Below are 9,565 nucleotides of genomic sequence, written 5' to 3'. Positions count from 1 at the left end.
CTCAATAAAAGTAGCCACTCAATTGTCTTCACGAGGCCAAGTGCACCCTGAACGCCAAGCACAGAGCCGAAAAAAAACTGCGGCCCCGCCGGGAATCGAACCCGGGCCTCCTACGTGCAAGCCTAGTGTGATACCCACTCGGCCACGGAGGTTGCTCCATTATATTTAACTCCAATTTTCATTTCAGAGTACAATGTCGGAATGGAGGCTCGTGTTTTGGCTCACGTTCATAATTCTGGCGGTCACCAATCTATTCTATCTCGTGTTCGGCTCGGCCGAAATACAACCCTGGAACGACCCCAACCCTGTAGTACAAAAGCCGCCCCCCCGAAGTGAAATAGAAATCGGCCCAGAACCCGAATAGAGTGCCCCAAAACCCGAATAGAGTGCCCCAGAACCCAAATAGGGGGATGCTTGTAGATTGAGTACGAATAGACTATCTTTGGACAAGCAACCACACTAGTAGATCATTGATGGCCGAGGCCACAAGTGAGCGTATTTGGATTAACTTCGGATCAAGCAATCTGATTGGGGTTGATTTCAAAAAATTCCGCCCGGGGCGGATTTTATCCTGATGGGATAATGTTCGTTCTCGGAACGGCTGGCTTTCTCCTATCCTGTCTTCCTTCTCTCTTCGATTTCGGGACGATAAGACCATAGCAGTTACAGTTCCCTCTGTCAAACTCTTAAAAAAAAAGCCCATCCCATAGATGTTCGTTCTCGGAACGGCTGGCTTTCTCCTATCCTGTCTTCCTTCTCTCTTCGATTTCGGGACTATAAGACCATAGCAGTTACAGTTTCCTCTGTCAAACTCTTAAAAAAAAGCCCATCCCATAGGTACTAAAATATTTCCCAGTAATGAGAAAAGAGAGGGGGAGATAAATTTCAAACAAACTGAGGTGGTTTTCAAGTCATGTTCTGGCCAATTAGGAAATGGGAAGCCAATGTTTTTGCTGAAATATGAAACTCCTAAGCTCTTGCTAGAATCCCAAGTCCCGGGGGTTATCAACATTATTTTCCATTCGAACACAAATAGGTACAAGTTTCAGAAGTCAAAGGAAGCGAGAGAAGAGGACCAAACTGAGGTGGTTTTCAAGTCATGTTCTGGCCAATTAGGAAATGGGAAGCCAATGTTTTTGCTGAAATATGAAACTCCTAAGCTCTCGCTAGAATCCCAAGTCCCGGGGGTTATCAACATTATTTTACCATTCGAATCGAACACAAATACAAGTTCCAGAAGTCAAAGGAAGCGAGAGAAGAGGACAGAGGATTTTCCTCTAGATTAAAGACAAAGTAAAATTAATTAGTTAAATTGTATCGAAAGGAATCAAACAGTTCAACAATGGAACCAAAACAAACAGTGCTGGCGCGTGTTATAAAAGGGGGGCACTGATCTTTTTGACATTTTCGGAGTCATCATATAAGTTCACAGTTTTGGCGAAGAAAAATCTGGACAGCAATTTTTTACTATGACAACTAGGTATATACTCTTCTTTTGTTTGCGGTTTCCTTTAATAAATAGTAAATGGTGATAAATTATTATTGAAGTGCCAAACTGTTGAACCTACAAAACATCTTCTTACACTGAGAAAAAAAAACTAGGATGCCGTCAGCCCAATCGGGTGACTGGGTTCCGGCACTCTAACATTGAACTCTATATCGGGTATCGGAAAGCTCGACACTATAATATGTATAGCATTCCAATAGCCTAAATTAGGGGAAGTAACCCAATAATAGAGTTCTTGCATCCTAAACTTGTGGCACCCTCTGTCACCATTTTTTTTTCTCATTGTACCCAAACAGGTAAACACTCAAACATTTCCGGGCCACACCACTGTTTTTCACATACACATACTTCATGCCGTACTTAATTGAGAGAAAACTCAGCACAATTGGGTAGAAAATGGAAATTTTCATTTTTCAATTTCCATTAACAAAACTGTAATTGAAATAATATGTATAGCATTCCAACAGCCTAAATTAGGGGAAGTAACCCAATAATAGAGTTCTTCCACCCTAAACTTGTGGCACCCTGTCACTGTCACCATTTTTTTTCTCTCAGTGTACCCAAACAGGTAAACACTCAAACATTTCCGGCCCACACCACTGTTTTTCACATACACATACTTCATGCCGTACTTAATTGAGAGAAAACTCAGCACCATTGGGTAGAAAATGGAAATTTTCATTTTTCAATTTCCATTAACAAAACTGTAATTGAAACTCCACAGCTGTCTCTTCAATCCTGAGAATTTAATGTGTGACGTATGGATATTTATTTTGTCACAAATGTCATATCGTCGGTTGATGTTGATACACGACACTAATTTTATGACTTGAATTGGACTAGAACCAACGACCTCCAGATTCGAAGTCCACCGCATTAACCTCTACATCACTGAGGTTGGTGGGGTCATTTCATTATTTGTCTCATAATAATTCATCACTTAAATAGAAAGTCGTGTGCTATCCACGTTGCTCCAAATTTTCGATCTCAGGAAATCGAACCTGGGTCTTCCGCGTGCAAGGTGAGTTCAATGAGCACTACACCATGGGAGCTGACTAAAAATAACTCATTATACAACATAATTATTTATTTACGACTTTTTATTGGTTAGGTATAATTCTATGTACACAAACACACACAAGAAATTACAAACAAAGGGTTAAATTATTGGCCTAGGATAATCTCTACCATTCAACCCTTCATACATGTACATTGTATGTAGGTACATAACTATTAGATGTCACAAAGTCAACAGAGTCTTCCCCATAGGAATTCGTCAAAATTTCGACCCTCCTGCAATCGAAGATGACAATTAGAACAAACAGAATGGCTTCAAATTGGCACATGTATGACACGAAACTCTGTGATGTAGGAATTTTTAATTAATATGCCATAACTCCTCATCTCTTGTACATTTTGATTCCACTTGACTGCATCCCATGTTTCTGGATCTCGGGTTAATCCATGGAATATACAGGGTTGTCATATCAAGTCTAATACAGGGTTGTCATGTTAACTGTAATAAAGGGTTGTCATGTTAAGTCTAATACAGGGTTGTCATATCAAATCTAATACGGGGTTGTCATGTCGGGTCTAATACAGGGTTGTCATGTCGAGTTTTATACAGGGTTGTCATGTCAAGTCTAATACAGGGTTGTCATGTTAAGTCTAATACAGGGTTGTCATGTCAAGTCTAATACAGGGTTGTCATGTCAAGTCTAATACAGGGTTGTCAAGTCGAATCTAATACAGGGTTGTCATGTCAAGTCCAATACAAGGTTGTCATGTCGACTTTTATACAGGGTTTTCATATCAAGTCTAATACTTGGTTGTGATGTCGAGTCTGATACAGCGTTGTCATGTCGAGTTTTATAGGGGTTGTGATGTCGAGTCTAATACAGTGTAGTCATGATACAGGGTTGTCATGTCAAGTCTAATACAGGGTTGTCATGTCAAGTCTAATACAGGGTTGTCATGTCAAGTCTAATACAGGGTTGTCATGTCAAGTCTAATACAGGGTTGTCATGTCAAGTCTAATACAGGGTTGTCATGTCAAGTCTAATACAGGGTTGTCATGTCAAGTCTAATACAGGGTTGTCATGTCAAGTCTAATACAGGGTTGTCATGTCAAGTCTAATACAGGGTTGTCATGTCAAGTCTAATACAGGGTTGTCATGTCAAGTCTAATACAGGGTTGTCATGTCAAGTCTAATACAGGGTTGTCAAGTCGAATCTAATACAGGGTAAATAAATAATAAAAAAAAAAAAACAAATAAGGAAAAGGAAGAAATAAAAGAAATCTAACCAAGCTGTCATAAGAGGTACACAAGAAATCTTGAGGCACTAGAAAGACTAGAGGGTGTATTTGCGTTGGTGTCCATTCACTCTAGCATATTGTATTGCTGTTATTGCTCAGGAAAGTCAGTTATAGGTACTGATGTTTGGAAGAACTTACAGAGAGAAAAGAAGAACAAATGATTTGTGCAACAAAACACGGTTTAAACTTTTATTTACACGCTTGCGTGCGTAGAGCAAGCAAAGCATGGTATTACTTCAAGGGAAATCCTCAGCCTGCCTTTATTGAACGTTCTACAGTGTGAGGGTTTTAGGGACATTAGCAGTATCTCTATCTAATGTAGACTCACAAGTGATTTGTGCAACAAAACACGGTTTAAACTTTTATTTACACGCTTGCGTGCGTAGAGCAAGCAAAGCATGGTATTACTTCAAGGGAAAGCCTCAGCCTGCCTTTATTGAACATTCTACAGTGTGAGGGTTTTAGGGACATTAGCAGTATCTCTATCTAATGTAGACTCACAAATAGACATTGTTTATTATTTGAATTTTAATCGAGACTTGTGCTGGACCTAGACAAAATTAATGAGCAAAATCTGTCACGATAAAGTGAAATAAATTCCCCGTCTTGCCACCTAAAACCCTAATACCCAGCAGTAAATATTTTACATTTTTCCTCGCAAGGAGAGAGAGAGAGAGAGAGAAAGAGAGAGAGAGAAAATGGTGTCAATCAACGGGTTTTCCTCGACAAAAAAATATGAAAAGATGGATTCATTATCTCTGTCCTTACAACCTCTTCAGTGTCAGGGGAGAGAGACAAAGACAGGAAGAAATGTGAAAACAAAGAGGGAGGGATAGATGGCGTTTGACTGTGATTCCCAATGTATGTAGCATAAAATCTTCAAATATGTACCTAATGTATTCTAGAGCCAATATAGAAAGCCGTGTGCTATCCACATCACACATTCCTACAAATTCCCACTTACAGAGGTCCGCAGAAGGCTCCGGACCTAGGAAAATGGCAACCTTTCCCACTTACAGAGGCTCCGGACCAAGTATTTAGAAAAAGTAATTCCCACTTAGAGTTTCCCACTTAGACGGGCCCCACTTAGACAGGTTCGACTGTATTACCTACAATTACAGAAGGCATTATATTCTATAGCGCCACACCTGCTAATTTCAAAATTATGAAGCGTCTCCTTTGGCTTCACCACAAAGAGTTTAAATTAAAATTAGCGTAGAAAGAAATGATAAAAGCCTGAGTCTCATAATTTAGATTTTTGACTGAAATGTGCTGATGGGTGAAATAGAGAAGGGAAAAAGGAAAAGGGATAAATGGGAGAAATCTGAAACCAAAAGATTTTGTGGCGTAGCGGAAAGACAAGAAAGATATTACTCTGCCGTCTCTATCTCTCTATCGTCTTGCTAAACTTGAGAACTTGTTTATTAACCACGTAAACCCTCTGTTAATCCCAGGCCTAGACATTTTGTTAATCCAAGGCTTAGATATTTTGTTAACCCAAGGCCTAGACATTTTGTTAACCCAAGATCTAGACTCCTAGACACTTTGTTAACCCAAGGTATAGATTTTTTTTTTAACCCCAGGCCTAGACCTCGGGACATGCCATTGAAATCTTTATCAAATGAGTTTTAACCGCTAATTTAATTCATACGTCATTTCAGTATCTAACAGGAGATTTAAAATACTATACATAGTTTATTACATAAATAATAGATAATACATAGTAACTACGTGTGCGTTAGAATATAGTATGATTTCGAAACCTCTATAACAATTGTCATTCCGGTAAAGGACATGTCATGTCATGTCCTTTACCGGAATGACACAGGTGGAACAACACTTCAAACCATAGGTATTAAATTTCGTTCTTTTTTCTCATGATGCTTTGAATTAAAATTCTAATTCAACTCTCTCCCTGCCATTCACATTCCGACATTGTACTCTCTCCTCTTCACAAGGCTTTTTTGTTTCTCCTATCTGTCTTTCTACTTTTCACTCTCTTCTTTTATGTTTACAAGTGCTTGTACGTTGACAATAATTCCTCGTTATGCAATATTAGCAATGGGGAAGCTCTTGTCATACGTGAGGCGTGTTCTTTTAATCTTTTCAGCAAGCAATTCAAAGAATGAAAGCCATCTTTCGAGTGCCAAGGTACTTTCCTGTTGCTCCCATTCTGTTACTTTTATCTTTATTTGTCGAGTATAGTGGGTGACCATACGAGCAGGAAATACGGTTCCTATTTAGAGGAAAGCGACCTTCTCTCCCTTGTAGATATTTGGATATTTGCTCCGAAATTGACCGCTGGCTCTGTTTGAATGTATTATTTTTTCTCGTCTCATATAGTGGACACCTCCAAGTCCCTCCTGTTTTCTGTCATTTATGTGGGCTTGAATATTCTTCTGGTAATGTACCTATCTTACAAGTTTTTTTTCCCCAAGAGATTTGATATAAGGAACTGTAACTGCTGAAGACTTATCGTCCCGAAATCGAAGAGAGAAGGAAGATAGGATAGGAGAAAGCCAGCCGTTCTGAGAACGAACAATCCGTTCAGGATAAAATTCGCCCCGGGCGGGAATCGAACCCGCGGCCTAGCGATTACAAGGCAGACCCGCTACCAACCAAGCTAACTATGCTGGCTCAGCATAATTACCATACGTACCTACTGGAAGAGCAAATTCTTTGGATTTTCTAATAAAACCATTGTCTACCTTTACAGAACTGGTCGTTACTAATTTGCTGGTTACCAGCGTGTCAGTCGGATGGTTGCCATGACAACGAAGATGATGAACTGGAGGATGATGAGTTATTTTGGGAGGAATATGACGATACGGCTCCTGTCTGTGTCAAGATAGAACCCCAGGTTCCTACTCAACCTCCCATCAGTATTATATCATCCGGAATATAAGCTGAAGTTACATGAACGAGTAAAAGGCAGAGCGGACTAAGTCCAAAAATCGACTTTCTGAGTTATCTATATCGTTGGAAAGAGCGCGAAAAGATCTACTTTTTATATTGGTTGTGAACTTCACTTTAGTGTTGTATTGAAATGAGAGCAAAAACAAAATGGCTATCTCTATTTAAACTTTGACTAGTCCTAAACTTTGACTCCATTTATCTCAAAACGCTTTTTTGGACTTGACCCGCCCTGCCTCTTAGCCATTCACATGTGTAGATATATAAGCTGAAGTGACATATGTATGTTGAGATATGTGCTGCGAATGCACGTCCATATTGATGAGACCCGTACCCTTGCCCCGACCTTCGCCCTTAACTCATCCTCTAGGCTCTAGGGTTGTTTGCCCTACATCTAATCCACGGAGTGGGCTTTTATCGTCCTTGTATCCGAGAACATAGACTAGATTTAGACTCAAATTGGGCTGATTGTAAAACAACAGTTAATTTTATTTTTACTATGAGTCATGAGTCCATTCCACATTTGAAAAGTCTGTTGCCTTGATCTTCATTGAGATAACTAGCATTAAAAAAAAAAAAAAACATCTCAATAATCTACCATGAAAATGCATTATTAGTGATGGTGCATTATTAGTTGTTATGGTCGAGGCAAGGGAGAGTCAATCCTTTCGAATCTACCCATGATACCATGAATGCAATTTTTGCACAATTGGTTCCATTCATTTGTTAGGACATGGGTGATATTTTACCCTCGCCATCAGGGATGACAGGGTGTAAACGCTTGCATAATATTCATACCTACGTCTAATTCTACTTAGTATACCAAATACCACCTCATTTAGATGTACCTAGTCAACAGTAATCACCGTGTATGGCTTGGAGTTGACTTTTGTAAGTCATTATTGACCCGATGGATAGTCTAATTCGGCCCAATAGGGTTTTAGAATTGAGATATTGGAGGCTTCGACAATTTTGAAAACAAATTAAACCTTTTAAATCCTTTCAATAGACCACTTAAGTGGGACGTTATTCTATTCACAAACATTTGCTTAAAAGTCCAATAAAATTAAGTTTAACTTAAGCAGTCTATTAGTAGCCGATAGCTCTGTCCCTGAAATTTTCACTGGCCCATATTGGTCACAGTCTGTTATTACCTTCTTTATCCTTTAATAAGGAAAGTCAAGTTTTTTTTTTATGTAACTTTCATAACGTGCCAAAAAATTTACACACCTAATTCTTCGTATTATTTACCGTAGAGACTTGAACTTTAGCCCTTAATATTTTAAAATCCATCTAGCTTTCTTCCGATTTTTTTTTTCAATATTAACCTTCTTAACCAAGTTATGCTGTAACCAATTTTATGGTGCCCTCGGATTTATAAAATTATTTCAATGTGCCAAATTATTTACATTTAATGTCACATATTATGGTAAATAGGTATTACCTATAAATATTTGCAGGTGCTTATTAAAAGTAATAATTAAAAAACTAAGTTGTATCTACGCTTACCTAGCAAAAATAAGAGCTACGTTAGGATCTATTGAAATAGCTCGAATAAGAGGTCATCAGAGGAAGATTTACATATATGTAGCAAGCCCGGATAGCCCTTATACTTTTGAGTGCTATAAAACGGTGACATTGTTTGAAGTCATAATTTTTACGTCTACTTTATTGTATCTTAAGTTAATGTAACCACCACAGTTTAGCAATTAAGTTAAAACTTATTTCGACGCTCTTTATCGGTTCTTTGTAGATACCTTATTTTCTAAAATCTATGTAAATATTTTGTTTGTATATTTTATTAAAATTCATGTGAAGGAATTGGCAATAAGAGATCGAAAAAACAAAAGTAAATAACTTTTTCAGAGTTAAGGGGTGCATAAAAACATCTTTACAGATCAGGAAAAGTTCCATGTCAAAATCGTTGGTGTCATGTAACTTGGTGTCAACAAAAGTTCTTACTATGTATAGGTACGTAGATCAAAAGTGCATTATTTTCCTGCTGTACAAAGACGTGCAATATAGATTCCATGCAACTTTTTTCCATGGTTTGTAGTGGAAGAGAGGTCTCAGCATTGCGCATGAAGTATGTTACCATTGATTGAAGAGATTGAGCAGGAGATATACTTTGTTTGTGCCCTCTAATTTAGTTCAACACTGATAGATTATCTATCTATCATAGATACCATACTGAGTTAGCTAGTTTGTTAGAGGTGAAGATGATAAGATATCACATTACAGAGAGTAGCACCGAGTAGCGATAGTTGCTCTAGTGAGAGTGATTCGCTGTCGACTATATAAGGGTGGGTGGGTATGTTACTTTCACGTGTAAAAACCTCTACTCTGGCACTATTAAACATAATTTCGTTACCTAATTTCGTTCGTTTAGTAAATTAAACCTGATTTCGTTTAATAAACTTAATTTCGTTACTTAACTCTACTTAATTTCGTTGATTTATGACCAACAAGTTTCCCTCGTTATCATGACAGTTGATATGTCACGTGTAATCTCTACATTATCTCACCATGTTACTGAGGATTTACTTTAAGTAGAAGAGTAGAGGTTAACGGACTCTGTATGTAAACAGCTTGTAAGTCTGCCCGATTTTATGAACTCCAACTTTTTCCAGAGGGTAAAAAGTCTAAGTCCAAAAATCGACTTTCTGAGTTATCTATATCGTTGGAAAGAGCGCGAAAAGATCTACTTTTTATATTGGTTGTGAACTTCACTTTAGTGTTGTATTGAAATGAGAGCAAAAACAAAATGGCTATCTCTATTTAAACTTTGACTAGTCCTAAACTTTGACTCCATTTATCTCAAAACGCTT

General features: G+C 38.2%; 1 long non-coding RNA gene across 1 annotated transcript; it reads left to right on the top strand.

The window, feature by feature from the left end:
* Positions 1 to 6,167: 6,167 nt before the first annotated feature.
* Positions 6,168 to 8,616, top strand: LOC113468002. Its single transcript, XR_003391883.1, has 2 exons — positions 6,168 to 6,226; positions 6,541 to 8,616. It is a non-coding gene; the product is annotated as an uncharacterized LOC113468002 (long non-coding RNA).
* Positions 8,617 to 9,565: the final 949 nt, after the last annotated feature.

The sequence above is a fragment of the Diaphorina citri genome, unplaced genomic scaffold (genome assembly GCF_000475195.1).
Source record: "Diaphorina citri unplaced genomic scaffold, Diaci psyllid genome assembly version 1.1 scaffold619, whole genome shotgun sequence".
Classification (NCBI taxonomy): Eukaryota; Metazoa; Arthropoda; class Insecta; order Hemiptera; family Psyllidae; genus Diaphorina; species Diaphorina citri.
The sequence above is the reverse complement of the archived record's forward strand: the minus strand, read 5'-3'. Positions and strand labels throughout refer to the sequence as shown.